The 26884-nt window shown below is 35.5% G+C and overlaps 1 long non-coding RNA gene across 1 annotated transcript in view; it reads right to left on the reverse strand.

Annotated features, from left to right (window-relative positions):
* Nucleotides 1-23364: 23364 nt before the first annotated feature.
* Nucleotides 23365-26884, reverse strand: part of LOC147914685 (uncharacterized) — a 54794-nt gene continuing 51274 nt past the window's right edge. Inside the window, exons 2-3 of the long non-coding RNA XR_015554876.1 lie at nt 24701-24790; nt 23365-23480 (exon numbers count right to left, since the gene is read on the reverse strand). This is a non-coding gene — a long non-coding RNA (uncharacterized LOC147914685). The remainder of the gene's footprint in view (nt 23481-24700; nt 24791-26884) is intronic.

Genomic DNA, 26884 nt, shown 5'->3' on the forward strand with positions numbered 1-26884 from the left:
ACTGCAGTGGCCCGGGGTTCGCCAGTTTGGATCCCAGGTGCGCACTGATGCACTGCTAGTCAAGCCATGCTGTGGCGGCGTACCATATAAAGTAGAGGAAGATGGGCACGGATGTTAGCTCAGGGCCAATCTTCCTCAGAAAAAAGAGGAGGATTGGCAGATGTTATCTCAGGGCTGATCTTCCTCACACACACACACAAAAAAACAAAAAACAATGTTTTGTTTGTCTGATCAAGTTTACTCATTTAATAAACCATTTGTTTATAGAATCCTTCCCTAGCAGCATCTAAACTTGCTTGAAACTCTACCATTTAAAAAAGGAACCAGGGGCTGGCCTGGTGGTGTAGTGGTTAAGTTCGTGCACTCCACTTCAGAGGCCTGGGGTTTGCAGGTTTGGATCCCAGGCATGGACCTATGTACTGCTTACCAGGCCATGCTGTGGCAGTGTCCTACATATAAAGTAAAGGAAGACGGGCGTGGATGTTAGCCCAGAGCCAATCTTCCTCAGCAAAAAGAGGAAGATTGGTAACAGATGTTAGCTCAGGGCTCATCCTCATCAAAAAAAAAAAAAAAAAAAAAGAACCAGTCAAAGGAAAACACTCTTATATCCTACACTTTACCCTACATACTTCTTAATCTTTTTGCAATGCAACACTTTGAAGTAGTTATATGTACTACTCGTCTCCACTACCTCCATCCCTTCACCTTCAATTATTCCTCTCCTCTGTGAATTCTGCTTATCCAACCTCCCCTTTACTACAGCAACTCTTGATACCCCTCATTTTCCAAACACAATGGGTATCATTCAGTTGTTTTATTTGATATCTCACTAGTATGTGACACTTGAAAACTCTTGCAACTCTCTCGTTGTCTTCCATTACACTACACTCTTCTATCTTCTCTCCAACTTTTTTGCCTAGGCATTTTCAATCTTCTTGTAAAACTATCCTCTTCTACAGATTATTAGATGTTGGAGTTTCTTACGGTCTTTTGCATGTTACTTCGTTTGCTCTTCTTCATTGAAGGGGAGTAGAATTTGTCATCCCAAGATATGCCTCTTTGGGATAAGGATTATTTTAGGCTGATTATTTTTAAGAAACAACAGACACAGGAGAAGCTCTGAAAACCTAGTAGAAGTTACCCCTTTGTAAGAGAAGTTTACATTTATAAGGGAAATTTCTGTTTGTAAGGATGTCTCCTTCTCTGTACCAGGAAGAGGATGATGACTATATCTCTGGAAAATCTCATCAATAGAGAAGGCGAGGACTTAAATCTGCATAGCAACGGTACCCTTGTTTACTGTGCTTTTCCTAGTCACCTCCCATAACTGCCCCCACCCCTGACACAGGCACACAGCATCTTCTTTTGTCTGTAGATGAAGATGGTATTTACAGTGATGGCTTCAGCCATTTCAGAGAGTTACTCAGTTTTCCTGGATCTCTCCCATATATACAGGAGGTATAGATGTATAGGGGAGGAAGACAATTCCTCTACCCTCTAGGTCCTTCTGGCTGGTCTAAGAATTAAATTGACATGAGACAGAATAACAGGAGAAAACCAAACAAAGCTTTGTAACATATATACATGATACATGAGAGAAACCCATGAAAGCTGAGTAACTTGCCAGAATAGCCAAAGCCGTTAAATATCATCATCAGCTAAAGATAAAGGAGGATTGTGGGGGTAGTGGTTTGGGACTTCCAAGGGGGAGGAAGGAAATTTACATGGAGGTGGAAAAGCAAATGTTTGTTAAACAAGTGTTTGCTGGGCCAACTATAGACAATGTGACCTGAGAGACAGAACTTGGATAAAAATGGGCTTGTTGGTGCCTTTCTGTCTGCCACACCTATTTCACATTACACTATAGTTATCTTATGGTATTAGCTCCTTCCTGGAACAGGCCTTCTATCTTAAATTCTTTTAGGCGGTTAGAGGGAAGGTCAAAAAGTTTCAGAATCTTTTGTCCTTAAAAGTAATCAAAGCAAAGAGACGCATTTTTGGGTGGCCAATTCTGATCCCCTACACCTGCTATTAAACTTCTGTTTGTTTTTCTCCTGTTAATCTGTCTTTTATTATAGGAGGGTCTCAGCTGAGAACCTGGAAGGGTAGAGGGAAAATTATTTTTCCTTCTCACATCATTAATTTATTAATGTCTACAACCTTACTTATAATCTATATGCCAATGATTTCCCAATTTATTTTAAGTCTATATATTTAACAACCTACTTGATATTTCCATTTAAATATCTCAAATGCACTTCCAACTTCACGTCCAGAGCTAATCTTATACTCGTTAGCCTCTAATCTGTGTCTCTTCCAATGTTCCATATCTCTTTCGTCGACTGAGGAAGACTCCACTACAATTTAAATAGGAGATATTTATTTGGAGAATTAGAATTGCACTTCTGGAGATATAGATTCAGGTAGAAACGCAAAATGTGTTCCAATTATAGGTGAGGGGCTTAGAGGTTTTATGGGAAAAAGGAAGGATGAGGTGAGTTGTATTAAAGAAGAGTTCATTGGTGCTGGATGAGGTAAGGTTAGGTTTGTATTTCATTGATTCGCTTGAGAGTCAATCATCGGCAAAAGGCTAGACCTGTACTTCATTGATTGGTTACCGATTTGGTCATCAGCAAAGTCCAGTTTTTTCATTCCTTACAAAGAGGATATTCTTGTCCTTACTGACTTCTTGGAATGTTGGTAGTTTGGTCCCGTGTGGAAGATAAAGAAAACAAAATGTGCAAGGCAATTCCTCTGAAATGGCTGCTCTGGCTCTATTTTAATATGGCTCCACTCATGTCATCTTTCACACTTTAAATAGTAAACTATTCAACTATTCATTCAGTTCTACAAGCCACAAATATTTAAGTCTTCCCTGACATCTGCTTCTCTGTCAACCTCCATATCCAATAAATCATCATGTCCAGTGGATTTTTTTCTTAAATTTCTCTTTAATCTACACACTTTTCTCCATCTCCAGTGGAATTTGTCCTACTTCATATTTTTCCTGCACCATTTCAATTTGAGCCCCCTGGCTGATCTCCTCAGTTCTACACTTGCCCTCCTCTAATCTATTCTTCATATGGAAGCTAAAGAATTAAAAAAACTATAATCAGATTATGCACTATCCTTCATAAATCTCTTCATGGCTTTCATTTCACTTAGAATAAAAAAACTATTAATATGTCCTTTGCAAAGTTTGTTAATTCCCTACCCAATATCTATTTTCTCCATTCTCCTTAATAACAGAACTCCTATTGTATTTGGTGAGATGGCAATATGCTCAGCTAAAAAACTATAATTTCTAAACTTTCTTGCAACTAAGGGACACTATGTGACTAAATTATTGTCAATGAAATGTAAATGGACGTTCTTTAGTCTGGGTCTTTGGTGAAGGCTCCTTAATAGGGTATAGACCTTTTCTGTTCTTTCTTCATTCTCCCTTCATCTTGCCTGGAATGTAGACAGAATGGCTGGGGCTTAAGAAGTTATCTTGAACCATGAGATGACATGTAAACAAAGTATAAAACTAAGTTGTTATATGCTTCATTAAAAATTCTCATAAGTGTCAAGTGGAAGAATTATGGAGTAGTTGAGAATGTTAAGCAGGCAACTATATTATGTATTCACGCTTGCTTTTTAAGAAGGGAGCTTTGGCAGCATTATAGAGAAAAAAATTATTTGGAGACTGATGATGATAATGACAGTGGTGTTGAGGAAGATGATGATAATGATAATGTGTTTGTGTGTGCGTCTGTATAGGAGAAGAAGGTTGCAAAGTTGCTGAAGGAGAATAAAGAGCTAAGAAAAGGTTCAAGATTTCTACTTGGATTACTGCGTGGATAGGTATGCTGTTTGCCAAAATCAGGAATGTAAGAAACTGATTGAACAGAAAAGTTTTGCATTCCTTTTTGGAAATGGAAAATTGAGGCATTGGGTGGATATGTTCAGCAGGCAATTGGAACAACGGGAAGGAATAAAGACTGTGTTTGGGAATCAGTGATATATAGATTGGACTAGAAAGGATGAGGTTAGCAAGGAAAGCAGATAGCGGAAAAAATAGAAGAGGCCCAAGGATGGAACCATGGAAAAGCTATACATTCAACTAAGAGTAAAGGAGCAGAAACTCCGTAAATAAGGAATTGTCATGGAGGTAGGAGAAGATAGCGATTGACTCCTTGGAAGATAAAGAAAAATTTTACTTTGGCCCTGTTTAAAAAAACCAAAATTCAACTGAATGAATTTTGAGGATCGTATTGGCTTTATTCAATGATTCCTGAGTTGGGCAGCATCCTGTCTAGCAGATAGAAAGGAGCTCCAAGGAGCTGTACAAAATGAAAGACAGAGGGAGTGGGGACAAGGACATTATACTAGACAAGTTAACAGGTTGGTTATTGCAAGGTCACTTTCCTTTAGGAGGTGGCAGAGATCTATCAGGTAGATTACCTAACTCTCGCTGCTCAGGTGATTCCTGATTGACTGGTTTAAGATTCCATTTCTGGGAGAGCCAAAACCCTATTTAAGTTAAGCCTGAGTTTGGTGATCTGAGGTGTAATGTAAGTGATTCCGTTTTGAGCCCGTTGTCTTATTTTTAACAACTCTTTACTATTCACTCTACCATATCCTTTCTTCTCTCATCTTCATTCAATGTTCACACTTTTTATTGTAAAAGATTTGTATTAATTTGTATTTGTATTAATTCTATTTCTCTATCTCTTAAAGATATGATATGCAGATTTTCATTATTCTCTGACAGCATTGTCTCTGTCCATTTTATTTAATGTATTTTACCTTCTCTGGTCAGTTTTGGATAGAACATTTATGGTCAAAGATTTTCCCTCCAGACACTATTTAATCACACAATTATGATTCTTTATTACTACTCATTTGCATTTACCATTAAAAATAATATTAATGCCATAAACCCTTTCCCTCTAGTTGTTGCTTCTTTATATTTCCTCCTTTCATTCTACTTTCCAATAATCCTTTTTCACAGTGGAAGACAAATTAATTTCCTTGGGTGCACTCAGAAGTAGGGCTTGCAGGGTCTTCTGCACACACGCTTCTTATTACAGGGAAGTTAAGATTAGCATAAATCAGCAGACTGAGATTTGGAAAACAAAAGCAAACAATCTACTCCCCAGCTTTGTTGAGTCTTTTAATATTTTCCTATGGCATCTTAAGGTGCTTTAAATGTTCTTTTCGGATAAAGTATTAATTTATCTTTTTAGATCTATCCATCTTTTTGAAATATATGTCACATAATTTCTTGATTTTCCTTATTTTCTTAGTCTTTATACCACTTCTTGAACTTTTTGTCTAGCCATTTGATTTATAGAGTTTAGCTATTACCATTAAAATTTTTATCTTTTTAAAATGTGATAAAGTTACACACACAGAAAAGTACATAAACCATAAATGTATACAGTTTCAAACTATTGAAAAGTAAACAGCAATTAAACAACCCAAGTCAAGAGCACATCGTGAGCTCCCCAGAGGCTCACCACTTGTCCCTTTCCATTCTTCACCCTTCTTTCTTGACTTTTATGTACACTTCCTTGCTTTGCTGCATATTTCTACACCCCCAAAATGCATTGCTAAGCACTATAATTTAGTTTTTGCTATTTTAAAACTTTGTAAGAATTAAATCATACAGTATATCTTTCCTCTGTGTTTGACTTCTCTTCTCAGCATTGCTTTTACAATTTCACCAAACATGTTGCTTTTTTTTAACTTTATTTGATTCCGTTGTATAAATGAATCAACATATATTTATCTATTTTGCTACGGGTGGCCTTTTGGTTCACTCCTACGATGCTGCTGTTAATGTTCCTGTGCCTATGTCCTGGTGAACCATATGCCCACAATTTCCGTGGCTAAATACTTAGGAATAGATTTGCTTGCCACAGGCTTTGCATATTTTCAACTTTTGTAGGTAATTTCAGGTTCTTTTCCAAAATAGTGGTACCAGTTTACATTCCTAGGTGCATTGTAGGAATTCCTGTTGCTCCACATTCTGTCTAATACTTGGTAGCATCAGACATTTTTATTACATCCATTAAGATGCTTGCACAGTGATATTTCATTATGGATTTAATTTGAATTTCTCTGGTTTATGATGAGGTTGTACCTATTCATGTGTGTATTTGACCAATTACATATTCTCTTTTGCAAAGGTGCAGTTCCTCGTCTTTCCCATTTTTCCATTGGGTTGCCTTTTTTTTATTGATTTGTTGGCATTCTTTGTATGTTCCGGACACAAGACTTTTGTCCATTATGTATACTGTTAACTATATTTTCCCATTATGTTATTTGCATTTTTACACCTCTAATGGTGACTTTAATAAATAGAAGTTCTTAATTTTAATGTAACCCAATTTATAAATCTTTTATTCATCATTATTTATTTTTGTGTCCTATTTTAGAAATATCTCCCTGCCCCAATATCATGAGGACATCCTCCTTTATTATCTTCTAAAAGCTCTATTGTTTATTGTTTTCCCTTCCACATTTAGTTCTGTAAATAGTAGTAGTGTGAAGTAGGATCCAATTTCATCTTTCCACTGACTATCAATTGTCCCAGGGCTATTTATTGTTGCACTGCTATGCAAAGCCATCTTTGTCACATGCCATGTATCTATACAGCATTAGGTCTGTTACCGGCTGCTCTATCTTATTGATCTATTTCTGTATCCCTGGGCCAATATCACACTATACACTCTTAAATGCCATGAAACATTATAATTATTATACTGATTATTAGTTTATAAACCAATGTTAATTTGGTTTTCCCACAACTTTGCTAGTTTCTGTGCTCTTTGTTTTTTCCTGCATTGCTAACCTGTCATCTGCTAGCATTCCCTTTAGCATCAGTCTGCTAGTGGTGAATTCTTCCATTTTTGGCTTGCTTGAGAATGCCTTTATTTCAGGTCTCACTCTGAAAGGAAATTCTTTTAGACAGATAATGTTTGGTTTCAGTGTATTGATAAATTATTCCACAGTCTTTTGACTTCCTTTTGGCTACTGAGGACACTGCGGTCAGAATGCTGTTGCTTGTTAACAAGAGGACTGTTGTTAGCTCTCTAATGTTCTAACGAAAGTATTTGTATAGTTTTTGTATAGTTTTAAGATTGCCTTATGTGGAAGTTGTGGTCCAAAATATACAGTCAGCATTCCATAGAACTAAAATCTCTCCACTCTTTTCCAGTAAACATACGCCCGCTCAAAATTACACACACATACACCATTATTCTCTTCTTTAATAGAAGTAGGTAAAAATTGAACCTATATCCCAAAGATTGTCTCAGGCTTTTTTATCATTGAAACAAACAGCAGATTCTCCATGGATTATGCCCACATCTCCTTTAGTCAGTCATAGATACTGATTTCACCCTTAAAATAATTTTACCACCAAGAGTCTATGAGTTAGGAGGGACAGATGTGGTTATCACCATTTTATAGGTAAAAAGAGGAAAGTGCAGAAAGCTCAAGTTGCTTATTTAGAGTAATCATCCATTAAAAGATGATTCTGGGGCTAGAGTTCAGGTTTTCTAAACTTCAAGTCCATGATTTTCCTCATCTTTCAAAGAGAGCAGACAGGAGAAAACAAACATTATGTAAAGCATTTATTCAATAAATAATTTTCCCCTAAATGACAGTTGCGAAGATGAGGACTATTATTTCCCAAAACTTAAACAAACCAAGGGCTCACCTAATACATTGTCTATTATTCTACAGTGATCAGTATTTTATTGTTTAATAGGGAGTCGAAACGGACACCCCTTAGGAATTTGAATTTTGTGAAATAATTCTGGTTGTTAAGATATACTAACTTTTACAAAATTAAATTAATAGCTTTTAAACATATATAGCTATAACTTTTTTTAATTAATTAATTAATTATTTTTGTGTGTGTGTGTGTGACGAAGATCAGCCCTGAGCTAACATCCATGCTAATAAGAGCTATAACTTTTATTAACCCATATCTCATCAGGATTGGATTTTAAGAAATGTGAATGTGAGAAATAGACTATTAAGAATACAGCTTTAAGAAAAGTTGCTATAAATAGTATGTTAAATTTGCTTTCTCTGAAAATTTACATCATGTTTCTCACGCAACTTACTGACACAAACTGACAACTTTATGAATATTTCTACTGGAAGGTGTAATTCAATTGGAACTTTTTAAATTAGGAAAACTGAATTTTCAGAGTAATGTCTTATATTACATCAAGTTTTCATGGAAAGTTGTATTTTGATTATTTAAAATAAATAAATCTGAACTCCTGAGTTGTCTACATGAATCACTTTATAAATGTCTAATCACATCTAGCATGATATTCAAAGTGGTCTAAATGGATTTTTCATAGCCTGGGCTCTGTTAATGTCTACTTATTTCCCAGAGAGAATTGTTCAATAAAAACTCATGTGAAGACAGTAATAAAGCCCTGAGTTGAAAACCTATTGAATTGGATTCCTTTTGAAACACTATTCCTATTTCTGCAGGCCTGGGACAATTTTAAATCACCAATATATATAATTACAATCCACGTTTTCTGGGATCATCTGGATTTATTCATTTTTCAAAATGCAATATATGGTAATTATTGGCCTTTTTTTGAGAAAACCTACTATATAAAACACAATTTTATGAAAATATTTGTGAAACATTCTAGCATAGTCTCTTCACAGAAAAATTATTGCTTATTTCACTTAATAAAAATATTAAAGCAAAGTATGTTAAAATAGAAGTATCAACTACACCTTTAAATATTTTCATGTAATTAACTTCTTGACAAGGTGTGGAGAAAAATCTTTATTTGTTAGTAACTAGAAATTACTGTCAAAGGATGATTAATCATAAGTTAAAATAGTCAATTTATAGTATATATCAACGAGAAACTAAGTCAATTTACAAACATCCAACTGCAAACATTTGCATGAAATGGTTTACTGTTGCACTGTGTGAAATGTTATACTGAAAAGATGTTTAAGTAATGGTACCATATCACCAAGGAAACGACCGTTAGGAGTTACCCTCACCTTTAACACAGATCAATGTGTTTCTGACACTATAATATTACAATTATTACCCCTCCTCTTTAAATCAAATGTTATTAACATTGTAATGTCTTTATTAACATTTAAAATTTGATTTATCCAATTATTTTCCATATTTACCTACTTTTGCTTTGTCTAGCCTTTCTACATATGTTTATTGAACACCTACTATTGACTGTTCTGGATTTTGGGGGTCTGGTGTTGAACAAGATATACAGGATCGCCTTGTCCTTGGAGCTTACATTCTGGTAGAGGAATACGAAAGTTCACTACTTAACACAAAAATAAATATATGCTAAGATGAACAAAAGGGAAGATGATGTGAATTGCAAGGATGTGTATTAGATGTGCGAGAGGAGATAGTTCAAATTAGACGATTAGAGAACATTTTCTGAGAAAGAGGTGACATATGAAATGGACTTAAATAAGAAGGCAGAGAAGGCTATTCAAAAAGAAGAAGGAAAATTAACCTAGGCAGATAGAACAGCCCGTGGAAAGGTCCTGAGTCAGAAATGTGCTTGGAATATTAAAAAAGCTGAAAAAAGTCCAGATCTAGTCTGAACAAGACACATACTGTGGCTGGGAAGTGGCTGGCAAAGGGAGAGCAGGGGATGGATGGTGGTTCAAGATGACATCGGAAAAGGAGGCAGAGGCCAGTTCATGTTCTGCCCAGAAACTGTAAAAAGTAACACTTCATTTATTTTAAGTTCAATGGGAAGCCACTCAAGTATGCCAAGCGGGGGCAGGTCAACATCACACCCCAATCTCTCTTCACTTAAATAAATATACTACTTGAGTGGAAATGTGTGTTTGTAATGCCAGCGCTTCTAAAACATCTTTCTAAAATCCCTTAGCCAACCTTCTCTTTCCAAACAGATTATTGCTCCAAGGAACACATGTATAGAAATTCTGTAGCTGCCACTGATGGAAAGCCACAGAGATCTCTATATGGGGAAAACCTTGCTCTTATTTGAATTAATATATGGAAATATAGGGATGGAAATTGAGAGTTTTGAACATGTTAAATTTGAGATATATATCAAATATCCAAGAAAAGTCTGGAGTTAAGAGGACATGTAAGGCCTCAGGATACATTTATATGAGTCATAAACACAGCTATAATATTTAATTCATGGAACTAGATGAGATCATCAAGAGAGTGAATGAGTGCAGGTAAGAATTTGGGGCTCATTCCTGAATCCACTGATGTTCTAATCCACTGGAGGTTTATCTCATCAGCACTCTTTGACTTAAGAATGTAATAAACCTAGTTTAGAATCTCAGGTCCTCCCATGAGTTTGGGTTTTTCACATGCCCTGATAACAGAACCCAGGACTCAGGTCATGGATCTCAATGCTAATATTTGGAGTCCCATGTCACCCCTTTACTGACAAACAAATCTCAACATTTGGTATCTTAATAAGTGCTGCTGCCTCCTATGTTAGCTGCCGAATTACAGCCCTCCTTGTATTTCGCACTTCCCACTTTTAGTTTTCTGTCTTGTGAGGCACCCAGACATATCCTCTCAAGTGGCCTGTGCATTGGCTGGATCCCAGCTACTCTTGAGCCATGCCCATCACTTTAGATATGATGATACTGTCTCCTCCAATGAAATCTCACAAATCAACCATTTATAGATTTTCCAGCACTGTATTCTGTATGATGCTTTCAGAATCCCATTACCTCTTTCTGAAAACTTAGGGATGCTCTATGTGGACTGAACTTGTCACTTTGTGGTGACAATGATTGTGGGACATTTCTCCTAAGCTCGGAACTAGTATAGTGGGAGGATTTGTATACGTATTTTTTATTTCCAGTGTTGTGGCAAGACCCTCTGAGTAAAAAGTATATTATATCTTCTGATGAAATAGACAATGTAAAGTATACAAAGTAAATGGACAAAATTAGGCCTGGGGTTTATAAAGTAGATTTTATTACATGGAAATATATGTCTTTTGTACGTGCTGAGAAGTTATCATTAGGCCTCTATTTAATGCTATTATTTCTTTCTTTATGTAGCTGTAACTGCTAAACAAGCCTCACAGTGAAATAACATTCTGTAAAATCCTGCCCATTGGTACCAGTTTAAATTTCTGATTTCTTTTCCACAGGAAAATCTTTGGATTATTGGAAGATGGTGTTCATATATATCCTTCATCAAATCTTGTCTTTAAACTGGCAAATATCTGTTTGCTTTGACAGCTCTTATAAAATGATTTTCAAGCCTCCCTCTGGAAACACACATTTATAAAGATTTCTATAAAATTTGGGGTCCAGAGCCTAATGTGCATGGACCAGTGCAGAACTGTAGAATCAGTGGTAACGTTTTTTCTCTTGTCCTAGGCTATATCTTCTCAATGCTGCCTCCCTCCCTACATATGTATAGGTATTTGAGGGCAAGCACATAGCATTGTTGACTTGTATTAAGTTGAAATCAACTATACTTACTTGGTTTTCCTTTGCATGAACTGCTGTTAAACCTTATTTCTACTATGTGACACATCAGTTGAGTTTTTAAACCTAAACCCACATATATCAGTCAGGCTTCTTAGACATAATAATACAGAATTAAACCTTTTTCTGTTTTTTTTTTTTTTTTTAAGTGGAGAAAGGAGTATATTAAAAAGATATTGGGTAATTCACAGTGTCTCTTGTAGGGCCAGAGAACCAGACGTGGAGGCTATGCAGGAAGAAGTGAAATTCCTTGTTTTTGTGTCCCTGAACCTGCGTGAACTCTGGTTGCAGCTTTAAATAAGGTTTTGAAAAGAGAATATTCAGCTTTTGTATTGAAAGGTAGTTTCTGCCTCTCAACAAAACTCATAAAGTGGAGAATTTCCCAAACATAGAAATGCGATTCAGAAGAACAGGTACAAAGATTAACAATATCCACTACTCCAATTTAAGAATTTGAAATTTATTCTGAAATTGGTACGGATCCTTCCCTTTTTATTTGAATGATAAACCTACAATATTCTTTACTATCTTCTTATGGTTTATTATATAACCCTACCAGTTAATGTTAAATATAAATAAAGATTTGAACTTGCAAATATTAACTTCTAAATTAGCTAATGAACACAATGAAATCATATCAAATTTGAAAAAAGAAAACAATTCCAGTTAGAAAATTACTATTTTCAGATACTGAAGCAATGATTTATTTACTGTATTTGAGGATCTGTTAATGTTGTAATAGTATAACAATTTTAAGACATTAGATACCCTATTATTAAAACAGGATTACTCAGAGGCTGGCCCCGTGGCTTAGCAGTTAAGTGTGCGCCCACTGCTACTGGCAGCCCGGGTTCGGATCCCAGGCGCACACTGATGCACCGCTTCTCCAGCCATGCTGAGGCGGCATCCCACATACAGCAACTAGAAGGATGTGCAACTATGACATACAACTATCTACTGGGGCTTTGGGGAGAAAAAGGGAAAAAAAAAAAAAAGGAGAGGATTGGAAATAGATTTTAGCTCAGGGCCGGTTTTCCTCAGCAAAAAGAGGAGGATTGGCGTGGATGTTAGTTCAGGGCTGATCTTCCTCACAAAAAAAGAAAAAAAAAAACAAATAAAACCAAGATTACTCAAAGTAGGCTCAATAAGTTTCTGCATGACCACTACCTAGCATCTGTTAAAATACATATGCTTAAACTCTACTTTGAACCTATTAATTTATAATCTGGATTAGGCCCCAAGAATATGGACTTTTAGCAAAGCATCTGGGAGAGTTCATGCACAATAGAATTGAAGAACCAGGGGCCAGCCTGGTGGTGCAGTGGTTAAGTGGGTGCGCTCTGCTTCAGTGGCCCGGGGTTCGCAGGTTCGGATCCCAAGCGTGCACGGATGCACTGCTGGTCAAGCCATGCTGTGGTGGCATCCCATATAAAGTAGAGGAAGATGGGCACAGATGTTAGCCCAGGGTCTATCTTCCTCAGCAAAAAAAAAAAAAAAAAAAAGAGGAAGAGTGGCATTGTATGTTAGCTCAGGGCTGGTCTTCCTCACAAAAAAAAAAAAAATTGAAAAACCACTGTACTAAATACTAGTTACCTTTTACCTAACATTTTTGAGAATTTCTTTCCTAAATTGTTGCTATAGTTAAACCCAGTCACCTTTGTAACAATTTACACTTACATGTAATTTACAATTACATTAAACAAGAAAATAGCAAATTGATGCCTATTTATATATTTTTTAACATTTAATTTAATTTTTTGAATAGTTAGTATCTCACATGGTTGAAAAATCAGAACAATATAAAAAGATATATAGTTATTATTCTTACTCCCACTCATGCTTTCATCTGTTTTTTTGTCACTTTTATTAGTTTATTGTGTATGCTGCTAGTGTTTTTATAGAGATAATTTTATTTTCTCTTCTTTCTTTCACAAAAGATGGCAAACAATACACTGTTCTGTGTTTTGCTTTTTTTTTTTTTTTGTGAGGAAGATCAGCCCTGAGCTAACATCTGAGCTAACATCCATTGCCAATCCTCCTCCTTTTCTTTTCCCCCAAAGCCCTCCAGTAGATAGTTGTGTGTCATAGTTGCACATCCTTCTAGTTGCTGTATGTGGGACACAGCCTCAGCATGGCCAGAGAAGTGGTGTGTCTGTGCGTGCTCGGGATCTGAACCCGAGCTGCCAGTAGTGGAGTGCATGCACTTAACCGCCAAGCCATGGGGCCGACACCCTGTGTTTTGCTTTTGTCACTTAATATATCTTGAAGATCTTTTCATACTAGTGACATACGCATAGCCACTCATTAAATATTCTTAACTCTACTTCTCAGCCTAAAAGCTTTTCTCTGCATTATTAAATTAAATTAAATCACCTTATTGATATTTGGTAATACTTCATATTATATTACAGCATTTAAAAAAAGATCTTTAAGGAGTGGATGATGCAGTTAAGAGAGTTGAAGTTCCAAAGAAACTGGTCAATTTATTTTTTCATGAAACCGAAGTCTTTATTTTGTGAAGAAGGAAGTATTAAACTGTAAGACAAAGAAATGAGAGCAAGACTTAGACAGGAAATTGAGAACATGTCTGAATATTTATATTTTTAATAATAAAATTTTGCAAAGGGAAATAATTTAAATTGTGTTATACGAAAATAGAATAAACTAATTTACTTCAATATATTGTTTGAAGCAACAGTGTATAAATTAATTTTATTTTTATGATTATTATTATTAAAATCAAGATTCTTTGAGTTACACCTACCAGTACTATACGTTGGAACATTTGAAATTGCCATTTTTATAGGTAAATAAATAATTGAATAGTGGCAATTTTGAATAGTTCAATCTAATGATAACACGAGTTTTTATATTCAGATCTGAGACAAAGATCCAGTGACAGAGAATGTCAAGCTGAGAGCTCACTGAAAGGTCTTACAGTCGCAACATAACCTCAGCTACTTGTGCTTAAAGTGGGAAAATAAAACAAAAGAGAACAAAGACATAAAGGAACAATAGCAATCCATCCTATTTCTCACTTCAGTTCTTATAATCCAGACAGAAAATCAATAAGGAAACAGTGAACTTGAAATATATTTTGACCAAGTGGATCAAACAAACATATACAGAACATTCCATCCAACAGCAACAGAATACACATTCTTCTCAACTGCACATGAAACATTCTGCAGGACAGATCACATGTTAGGCCACAAAACAAGTCTCAATAAATTTAAGAAGATCAAAATCATGTTAAGCATCTTTTCGACACACAGTGATATAAAACTAGAAATCAATAATGAGAAGAAAACCAAAAAATTCACAAATATGTGGAGATTAAATAATATGCTACTGAACAACCAGTGGGTCAAAGAAGAAATCAAAAGACAAATCAAAAAATATCTTGAGACAAGTGAAAATGGAAATACAACATACCAAAACTTATGGGATGCAAAAAAAGTAGTCCTAAGAGAAAAGTTCGTAGTAAAAATGCCTATATTAAGAAAAAAGAAATATCTCAAATAAGTAACTTAACTTTACACCTCAAGGAACTAGAAAAAGAAAAAGAAACTAACCCCAAAGTTAGTGGAAGGAAGGAAATAACAAAGATCAGAGTGGAAATACATGAAATAGAGACTAAAAAGACAATAGAAAAGATCAATGAAACTAAGAGCTGGTTTTTTGAAAAAGTAAACAAAATAGACAACCTTTAGCTAGACTCACCTAGAAAAAAAGAGACTGGACTCAAATAAAATCAGAAATGAAAAAGGAGATCGCACACCTGACATCACAGAAATACAAAAGATCATAAGAGACTACTATGAATAATTATACGCCAACAAATTGGATAGCCCAGAAGAAACAGATAAATTCCTAGAAACATATAACCTGTCAAGATTGAATCATGAAGAAACAGAAAATCTGAACAGACTGATTACTACTAAGGAGATTGAATCAGTAATCAAAAACTTCCCAACAAACAAAAGTTCAGGACCAGATCCCTTTACTGGTAAATTCTACCAAACATTTAAAGAAGAATTAATATCAATCCTTCTCAAACTCTTCCAAAAAATAGAAGACGAGGGAACACTTCTAAACTCATTATATGAAGCTAGCATTACTCTGATGCTACAAGGACACTCTGAAAAAAGAAAATTGTAGGCCAATACCCCTGATGAACATAGATGCGAAAATCCTCAACAAAATGTTAGCAAACCGAATTCAACAATACATTAAAAAGATCATACACGTGCAAGTATAGTGCACCCAGAGACATACAAGAATAGTCACAGAATAACTGATTGTAATATTAATGGGAAAAAGTATTAATAATATTTATCCATGGAATAATATATAGCAGCAAAAATTATTGAACAAGAGTTATTCATATCGACATGGATGATTGTTGAGTAAATACGAGCAAATACAGAATAATATGTACAGTATAATGTTAAATAAATATTTAACACGTTCTAAATGTATAAAGAAATGGAAATTCACCACCAAATTCAAAATAATAGTTCCCTGGGTATGAGGAAAATGGGACAGAAGGATGATCTGATCAAGAAGAAGCACACAGGGTACTTCAACTACATTGATCAAGTTTATTTCTTAGACAAATGTGGGTAATCAATATTGCATCATTTTTTGTCCATAAATTTTTATGTCTGAATTATTTCATAATAACAATCTTAAGTGCTCTTCTTAAAACAAAATGAGATCACATCATGTCCCTGCTCAAAACATTCAATTGAAATTTAAACTGCTTCCCAATGACTACCGGGCCCTACAAATCTGGCTCATGCCAGATTTTTCTCCAAATTTTATCCTACCAACTTCCTTTTTGCTTGCTTTGCTTCAGCTACACTGACCTTCTTATCGTTACAAAATTTGCCAACTTTATTCCAACCTCAGGGCCTTTGTCTTACCACTGTCTATAATACTTCTCCCACCAGAGTGTTATAGTATTATGTGCTAACTTATTTTCTGAGTTTTTGAGGACAGTGGTGGGCATAGGAAGAAAGGAAAAGACCACTCCTCAGAAGGACCCTCTCTTCCAAGGTAAACTGGACTTGCCATATTTTAAGGTCTGGACTTTCCTTACCAACAAGAAGGGTTAATGTCCCCTCTGAAAAATGCATTGAAAGGGAGGAAGAAGGGCAGAATGGCCTCTTTGTGTTTCAGAGGTTAACAAGTAAGTAGGTCCTTGGGTGGTGTCCCTGCGTAAGAGGACCAGCGGTTGAAGTTTTTATTAGGTTCAACTTTTTCTAGGCAGTGAATCTCTTGGGCAGTGAGACTGCAGAGGAATAGGACTTCTGGGGGTGAGCACTGAAAAGGATGAAGCATTGAGCGCTAGGGTAGACCTGAGTTAAACAGAATACAAAAGGAGAGAGTTCATTTTTTGAAGTATCCTCCAGAGAAGAACCCTTTAGAATGAAGCTGAGGAAAGCACGACTTCACTGCAGTGCAAACAGCATCATTGGAGAGATGGCAGAGAACCAGTTTTCTACAGCAGGACTGTGTGGCTGCAACAAGCAAAGGCAAGGATAGCAGACGTGGGCTGACAAACTTGAACAGTCTTCACTGCCTGAGAATGGAAGGCTATGGATCATCTATCTTGTGTTATATATGCCCCTGAGTTACATGGATGATCCAGGGGAGGATACCAGCTCCCAGCATTGAGTACTGGATTTTCTCCCAGAAAGGACTGTGATATTCAGGCTGGTTCTGATCAAACGTGGAAAAAAAAAAGTTGAGAGTCCTTGCACTCCATGTGAGGAGCAAATGTAAATAAACGATAGGTTGAAACACCTACAGTCCAACGAGGCCAGAGATTCCATTCTTGTTAGAATATACGTTAAGAAATTTTCCTCTTTGCCTTTGTTATCATTTACACGTCATACTACTAAATTTGCATTGGATGAAGACAGCATGTCCTAAATAAGGGAATGATCTTTAGTCATCATTTGGAATTTGTGCTGTAGTTAGCTTGGAGATCACAGAACCTTGACTTCCTTTAATGAGAACATGAATACCTACTATGTTCATACACTCTCAGTTGTCAGCAAATGACTAGCTTCTCCTGGTGATGAACCACAATGTCTTTTTAGAGGACCGTTATTATCTTATCAAAAGTCGAAGATTCATGAGTGAATCAATAACATATTAAATGCATTTGTTATACAACTTGGTAAACTTGATAATCCTTGCTAAAATATAAGCATTTGGTGGTCTACTTCTCTGTTAATGAGTACTGTCAAATGTAGATTAAAAAGCATATATAAGATTTTTTGAACAATTTGCATTTGAATTGAAATGTGTGCACTCTTAACATCTGGAACAATGGACAAAAGTCCGTTTCCTCTAGAGGGAAGAAATGGAAAATTGCTTACCAAGAAGATATCAGCATTAATAGAAGATAGTTAAAGATCTAGCTCACTGATGATAAGCACTATTTTAGAAGTCTCATTTATGTCCATTCCCTGTAGCATTATCAGTATTCAAGATTTTTCATAAACTACACACGTGTGGCTACAGGAAGGCAAAAGTAATTTGATGTCCTGCTGTTTCACATTCAGGTTTGATATGAATAGGTATATGGGAATTTTATAGCAGTAAAGACAATTTGCTGATCCTATCATACCTTTCTTGGTCAGTATGGGTCTCGATATTAACACTTTCAGCTTATTTTAAGATCTATAACAAGTTCATTAGAAGATGTGACATAAAAGGTATAAATCTCACTTTGTAAATAACAGTAGAGATGACAGTTTGAATCCACAGTTCACTCTTTTTAAAGGATCATGTGGCTGCATCTCAGTTTCTCCATACACACCACCTACCTGTTTCCACCACCTCCACCAATCCGCTCCTACTTGACCGACAGGCTTGAACACTTATATAGCCACCCAGCCTCAAAGATAAGGGGGAAAAAATTCAGTATCTTTGGATTTTGCTTTATAATATTTATTTTAAAATAAAAAAGAATGTTAGGTTCTAACATTTATCAGATGCATAATAATGTTACCCAGCAGTGATAAATAAATAAGATAGAAGTCAATTTGTAACATATAGTCAGCATCATGATGTAGAGAATGTGGTGATTGCAACATGATTTATTACATACAGTGCAGGAAAAAAGTGACCATGACAACATTCTGACTTGCAACTCCTCTTCTGCACCCAGGAAAAATTATGCTTCTGAGCTGCCATTTGTAATTCAGGTTGGCACCAATCACACTGGAAGCACCTGAGTTATACATTACAATTTCTGAGCAATAGGTGAACATTCAGTTTCCAGCTTGCTCAAATGAGTTGTCTAATTCTTTGTTACTTCTGACTGATATCTCCATCTCCTAGTTTTGTGTTTGCATCTGCTAAAGAAGCAAAGAAAGGGGGGCACTAAAGTTGCATCTCACAACCCAAGAGTAGGGTGCTGTCACTCATGTTCTCATTTTTTTCCTCTTTTTAATGGATTTATCATTCTATTTTTTAAAAAATAAAGGTTCTCTCCCCCCACTTAGATCTACAGTAAATATCAACTTAATTTTGCCGCCACTCCTTCCAGAGGAAGCTGGTATATTTATTACAGGAAATGGGACCAGTAAAGAGAGAAGTATCAAGTTTTAGCTGAGCGTCCAGAGTCCGCTAGTACTTATGGAGCACCAGCTCAGTAAATTGCCTCACTCAATAATGAGCACCGTGTAAGACAGGGTTATCTTACAGCTGGAACGAGAAAGCTCTATACTTATGTCTGCGGATCTGAACTCTAGAACTGATCCTTGGTCAAGATAAAGATTTGTAACTGTTCTAATTGTAATTGTTGTTAACAGTTCAAACTTCCTTGTAGGCACCAGGTGCAAGCTTGTCTATGTTGTTTAGAAATGTTTATATTGATGTTTTACACCTGTTTTAACTGGTTACAGTCTGGCTTACTTACGTGAGGAGAAGGTTACGAAAGACCGTGCTGTAAACTTTTGCTTGGGTTCCCTTGAAATCAAGATATTTGGTGCTTATCTTGGTGGTTCATGATCTGAAAACAAAGCACATTCTATGTGACTGAGAAAGGATTCAGGTGCCTGGAACTCTTTGACAATTGCCTGTAGTATCTCTTTCCTGTTGTACCATATCCTTTATTCTTAACAAAGGCTTATGCGAGACCACCTTGAGGAGTCTCGTGCATCTTTCAGTTATTCGGCCCTGTGTAGTCAATGCAAGTACACACTGTAGGGTTCCTTTAAGGAAAGAAAAAAACCCCACAGAACTACTTTTCCGATCACTGATGTTTGAAATAGTCACTTGGTATGAACACTGGCATCAAAAGATTTATTCACTGAGAAAAGGGTGATATTGTTTGGAGACTGTATTTACCTCTCACTTGGCTTTTTTGCTATTTGCAGTGTAACAATTGTATCCTGACTTCTCAAATTAAACACACAAACACACACATATGAATGACTTAGCATGTACGTATATTAAAATAATGTGTACATATATGATATATGTGACAAAGTAGTTTCTGGGGTCAGAATCCTAGTTCTAATGTTTACAGATTGTGGAATCTCAGTCACTTCAAGTTGTCCATCTGCCTCAGTTTCCTCATCTGTAAAATGTAGACAGTAGTAGTAGACTAAATCAGTTCATGCATGTCTCATAATAAGTGGTCAGTTACTGTTAGCTATTGTTATTATTTATTATTATTGCTTCAATTATTATGTTTATGTAAGGTATCAAATGAATAAAAGTATATTGAAAAGAAATTAGAACTCTTCTCCATGAATTAGAGATTTTGCACATCAGGAGTAAGTTTTAGAACAACGTAAACTCACTTTTTAGTGTTTGTATTCAACAATTTTATTATCAGAAAAACAGTAGCACAAACGTAAGCAGGTGACTATATTCTTTCAATTGTGAATCTCCTTGTTCCTTGATCACATAGAATTCTATTTGATAAAGAATGTTGTGAACTCTCAAGAATCCTACAAAGGTTAGTGTTACTATTAATTTGAGTCTAGTTATTGATTTCAGTGTAAAATGATGCTCTCGCTAAGAACTAGTTCTCTTCCACAGCATATCATCTGGGTACAGCAAAGATGTGTGAATGGTGCTGAAGCTACTGCAGTGTGATCATCGCTGAGACTGGACTGCTTCAACATCTTGACGTTTCGATTTCTTGATAAATCAATCTCCAAGGTTCAGTTCATTCACAGTGTGAGGCTACTTACCTGTTCGAAGTACATCACTTTTGTCCTCCAGTTTTCATATTGGCTTGCTGTCAAGGTTTGCATTGATTTTAAAGTTTTATTGTTGACGTTGAAAGCACTTAATGGCCTGATACCTTCTTATATTAATGATTTGCTTACCCCCACGGGACAAGAATAAATTTTGAGATCTTCTTCTGCTAGCTGGATGTCAGTCTTAAATGTCACCTTGAGATTCAGAGTGCACAGGCTTTTTCTCTTTTGTTCATGTTCTTTTTGAGATCAGATAAGACATTGGAGAGAAAATAACGTATCTTTTCTGAAGGTCAGTAGGGCATCATGGGAAAATATAATATAGCGAGACCTTTGATTTATCAAATTAACGTATGTTTTCAAGTTCTCAAATAAGATTTATAACAGACAAAATCCCCCAGAAGTGTTACAATAAAAATATTAAATCTATGAAATGTGGAAATTATTAAAATAATATTTTTATATTATTTTAGAAATTGGGAAAATAAATGCTATGCTCCTGAGTGAAAGAATATTGTACTTGTTCTTCTCATTATGATGGCGAAAATTGTAGTTTTATTTTTAAAGTCAATCTCTGAAGATGCAATTTTTTAATATTCTAAGATATTTATGATAAATTTAATGAATGGAAAACTGCTTTAAAATATTTTACAGTCAATCACAAATAGACTTTTTGGATTTAATTTTTAATTATGAAGACTGGGTTATGCTGTGTGTTTGTGTTAGATGGCTTTGGTTAACGATAAATGATTAATGACAAGGGCAATCTAGTTTTTTGAGAAGGAAATGACTCTTTCATGTGAGTATAAATATTAAAACATAATATAGAAAATTGTTTATGACCACATATAGTCTATAGAAGGAATATTAATTCATGATATAGGCAAACCAACTTTTATGTGCTAGTATAATCTATAAAAGAAATCTCCTGTATCTAGTCACCTACCTACCTACTTATCTACCTACTTGTTTGTTTGGTATCTCAGTCCAATGCCTTGTCTGTCATTTGCCATGTTGTCATTTAGTACTTGATAACTTAGTGTACATCAAATCCTCTGCGCATAGGATAAAGTATAAGGAAGTATTTTGAAAATGTTGAGTGATAGATAAATGTGACATATCACCATAATTTTAGTATTATTTTCTATGAAGGAATGTTTTTCCTATGAAAGTGACCTGACTGACTTGAGAAGGTCGCTTTCCTACTCTGCCGTGTCTTTCACATGCTGTCTTTCTTCCCATAGCCATGTAACAGGATTCCTTCTTGTAGATATGGTAAAAAAAAAAAAAAAAACAACTTTTAAACTTCTATAATATGGTGAAAATAAAACAAAATATCCTTGCTAGGATGTTTTAGACGAGGTCCTTTGCTGATAGCTCCAATCAAAACATGAAAGGTGAAAGATGAACTGTTTGTTTATGGTTAAAAGAGATTCTTGAACTGTATAGAATCATAAGCCCCCAAATATATTATTTGGGATTCAATTTCTATTTTTTCATAATATGAATGACTTAATGTGTTAAACAATGGACTAGCCTTTTTTTTTTTTTACCCAGTTCATGGTACTATTTTCTTACTCATGTAAAAGTAAATGTATAACTTGTTTTAGTAAAGATGTGGGTTAAACTGCACACCCATTTATTGGTATTTCTAAAGCAAAGTATACAACTCTGAGAAAAATGTATCAGCCCAGAGACTGGTAAGGTTATGCTCTTGTAGTGGAAAAGGGGGAAGGGCTACTTCTGCTAATTTCGTATGTTGATTTTGTCTTTGTTTTTCCAATTTGGTCTTCATTGATGCCTGTGCTAATTGAAATAACTGTTATCTCTTGTCCTAATAATCATACCAAGTATTTTTCTCAGTAAGTCTAGTTGTTAATATTACCAGCTTTGTCCTTGACTCACACATTCTCCTGGAAAATCAGAAAAGGCAAGTTCACCTCTGGTCTTCAATCAGGTTCCTGCTCCCCTGCTCTGTCGCCACCCATAGCCTCACTTTCTCCCCCAGGTTTCTGCTCTGCTGGTTTCAATGTTAGGGAATATTTCTTCTTAAGTGTTTTAGCTCATTTAGTCAACACTGATGAAAAAGCTCTGAATCGGCATCAGCTTTTGTTAAGGCTCTCAAAAAGTAGAGTTTTCTGAGGAAGATTGGCCCTGAGCTAACATCTGTTGCCAATCTTCCTCTTTTTTTTTTCTTTTTTCTCCCCAAAGCCCTGGTACATAGTTGTATATCCTAGTTGTAGGTCCTTCTAGTTCTTTCTGTGTGGGACGCTACCTCACTATGGCTTGATGAACCATGAGTAGGTCTGCGCCCAGGATCCGAACTGGTGAACCCCAGGTTGCCGAAGCATAATGTACAAAATTAACCACTACGCCACTGGGCTGGCCCCCTGAAAAAGCAGATTTTTATGTTGAAAAGCAAAATAAAAATATTCTACGAGTTAGGTTGGGGGGAATGTGAATGACTGCACTCAGTAGGATACTCAAAAACAAATCCTTTCTGTGCCTCCTGATCTCATCTCTTCCCCTCCTTCCCCCCCCCCCCCCAAGCCCAATTGGCAATTGTCTTAGTCTGCCTGGGCTGCTATAACAAAAATGCCATAGACTGGGTGGCTTAAAAAACATTTATTTCTCTCAGTTCTGGAGGTTGGGAAGTCCAAGATCAAGGAGCCAGCAGGTTCAGTGAATCCATTTCCTGGATCATTGATGGCTGTCTTCTTGCTCTGTCCCCATCTGGAGGAAGGAGGAAGAGAGCTCTCTGGGATTCTTTATAAGGGCACTAATCCCATTCCTGAGGGATCCACCCTCATGACCTAATCACCTCCCAATTATGAGGCCTGCCTCATAATACCATCATATTGGGGGTTAGGATTTCAACATTTGAATTTTGAGGGAGACATAATGGACATTCAGTCCATTACATCAATTAAATTCATTTTAAATTCATTGAATTTTATTCTGCTCCAAGCACTAGTCTTAGAACTGGACATATGATGTTTGGAAGAATCTGGTCCTAGGTCTTATTGAGCATGTTGTGCTATAATACTATAATACAGAAGTAAAAACTGCCTGAGGAGAACAGAGGAAGAAGTAAGTAAATCAATCTGGAGAACCAAGGCGTAATCAAAGAGTTACATTTCAGCTGAACTTTGAAAAATAAGTCATATTCTGCCACATGGAGTGGGGGAGCAGGGAAGTGTTTCTAGGAAAGGGGATGCCACATGTGCAAAGGCACAGAAGCATGCAAGATCATGGGCCATTAAGGGAACAAAAGGCATGGTGTTGGAGAGGCAGATGATGAATGAATTCGGAATTAGAGATGGGGCCATCTTGGGTCATATGTGCTTTGTTTAGTCCTATCTTGAGGAGCTTTTGGTTTTTTGACTAACCAGGAGTCTCACTATCATTATGCCAGTGGGATTTGTGACATATCTTGATATATGAATATTACCAGAGTGAGAATATTGTTGTGCCCACTATGGAAGCTAATGACCATATTGCTACTTGTAACTCTATTTATGGGATAATATTTGTATATCACTTAAATGTTCCAAATTAGGGAAATTGTGAAGTTAATCATGGTACATCCATAAAACAGAATATTATGAAATAATTTAAACATAATGATTGTGACATTGAGGAAAATCTCAATAGCATATTGCATTGCTCAATCACATAGCTAATAAATGGCAAATCGTAGTTTAAACTTTAGTCCTTTTGACTCCTAGTCCAATTCTCCCCATCACTAAACCATAAATATGAATTTTTCTTATGAATGAGAAAATACACTTTAGTAAAGTGTTTTCATTCATTTATCTCACAAACATTCATTAAATCATTATTATGTACTCATATTTTTCTTATTAAATGTGACATCTTTACATATAGCATACAGATCTTAAAATATAGTAGGAAAATATTTGCCTAATATTGGTAGAACGTCATTGTAAAACCTGTTTTAAATCTTGTTGGTGTCATCAGGATATGTTGATTTCCTCTGATTATCTTTCTGGTAGAGAATTCAGCAATTGGCACCATGAGAGCTAAATAAGGAAAAGTTATAAGCTTATTAAAATGAAAGATCCAAAGTACATTAGCAATCTAAGGAAAGAAAACCTATGTTTAATTACTTATAAGAAATGCAAAATTTATATCCAATCCCCAATCAAAAGTAATTGGATGCAAGATTTCATGAAAAGATAAATAAGCACTATTAATCTGTACGTAATTCATGTAAATCTGGAACTACACTGGATTGATATGACTTTGTAATTTTGTGAGTGTTAATGAAATTTTTAAAAAATGTTTTTTTGCAAATCAGTTTCTTTCTTCTGGCATAAGACTTGGCTAGAAACCTTGACAGGTGTGTTCATTCTCTTAGCTCACTGAGGAACCATTAAATGAATTACTTCTGCTGTGCACTTAGTGGCACTGGAGGTTTAAATCGTGAAAGCATGTTCCTATAAGCCTGAATTATTCCCAGGGAATATTTTACAGGTATCATGAAAAATCCTGCCATTATTTTTGTTTCTTCTGGAGCAACGAAGGAGCAACTTTAGAAAATAAGTGAGCCTATATCTTATTGCCCATTTCTTTTAACCAGAATATTCTTTAGGTTTTTGTGTGTCAATTTCAAATTGCTCAACTCTATTTTCTGGAAAGTCATATATATGACTTTTATTGAAACAGCTTTATTGAGGTTATAACTGACATGGCATAAACTATGCATATTTAGAGTGTATAGCTCGATGTTCTGAGGTATATACAACCATAAAACTAACATCACAATCAAGAAAATGAACATATTCATCACCCCTCAAAGTTTTCTCAGGCCTCTTTGTACTGTCTCCCTCCTGCCCTTCTTCCTTTTCCCCAAGCAACCACTCATCTGCTTTCTGTTGATATGAGTGAGTTTGCATTTTCTAGAGTTTTATATAGTGGGAATCACACAATGTTTACTCTTTTTATCTGGTTTCTTTCCCTCAGCATAATTATCTTGAGATTTATCTATGTTTTTGTGTGTGTCAACAATTTATTGCTTTTTTTGCTGAAAAATATTCCATTGTATCGCTATACTGCAACTTATTTATCTATTCACCTATGGATGACATTCGGTTGCTTTCAGTTTGGGGCTATTAACAAGTAAATAGCTATGGACATTTGTGTACCATTCTTTGTACAGAAATATCCTTCCATTTTTCTTGGGTAAATACCTGTAATAGCTGTGTCATATGGTAGATATATGTTTGAAATTTTTATGGAAACTTTTATATTTATTTAGTCTTTTTTTATGGCACAGAATATGATCTTACTTTGTAAATGTTCTTACTGCACTTCTAACAAATGTTTACTCCACTTTTTCCTAGGTGGAGCATTCAATGAATGTCAAGTAGGTTAGAACGGTTGAAATGCTATTCAAATCTCCTATGTCATTACTGATTTCTGTGCTTACTTATTTTTTCAATCGAGAGAAGACTATTGAAATTTTGTGCTATAAATATAGATATGTCTTTTTCTCTTTACAGTTCTATAAGTTTTTGTTTCATGTATTTTATTAGGTCCATAAATGTTTGGAATGATTATATCCTCTGGAGGAATTGACTCACATATCATTTGGAAATGTACTTTGTATAATATTAATAGGGACATTCCAGATTTCTTTTGATTCATGTTGACATGTTATATATTTTCTCATTCTTTTGCATTTAAGCTAGTTGTGTGTTTGTATTTAAAGTGGATTTCTTATAGGCAAGTACATAGTGGGGTCTTTATTTTTATCCATTCTGACAGTCTCTCTCTGTTAATTGGTGTATTTAGACCATTTACATGTAATGTTATTATCTGTAAGACTGAGTTTAAATCTAATATGTTGATATTTGTTTTATATTTATCTTTTCCTATCTTAATTCCCTTTTTCTTTATTTTGCCTTATTTTGGATTGGGTATTGTTTATAAGTTCATTTTATCTCTTTTGTTGGATTATTAGCTCTCTCAGTGGTTGCTTCAATGTTATTGTATGCATCTTTACCTTATCGCAGCCTGCAGTCAAGTTATATTCTTCACTTTCAGTATAATAACCTTCAAAATTACATTTCCATTTTTTTCCTTCTGGTCTTTGTGTTACAGGTGTTGTACAT

This window comes from Ceratotherium simum, chromosome 17 (assembly GCF_057802395.1).
Source record: "Ceratotherium simum simum isolate JZ-2026a chromosome 17, ASM5780239v1, whole genome shotgun sequence".
Lineage (NCBI taxonomy): Eukaryota > Metazoa > Chordata > Mammalia > Perissodactyla > Rhinocerotidae > Ceratotherium > Ceratotherium simum.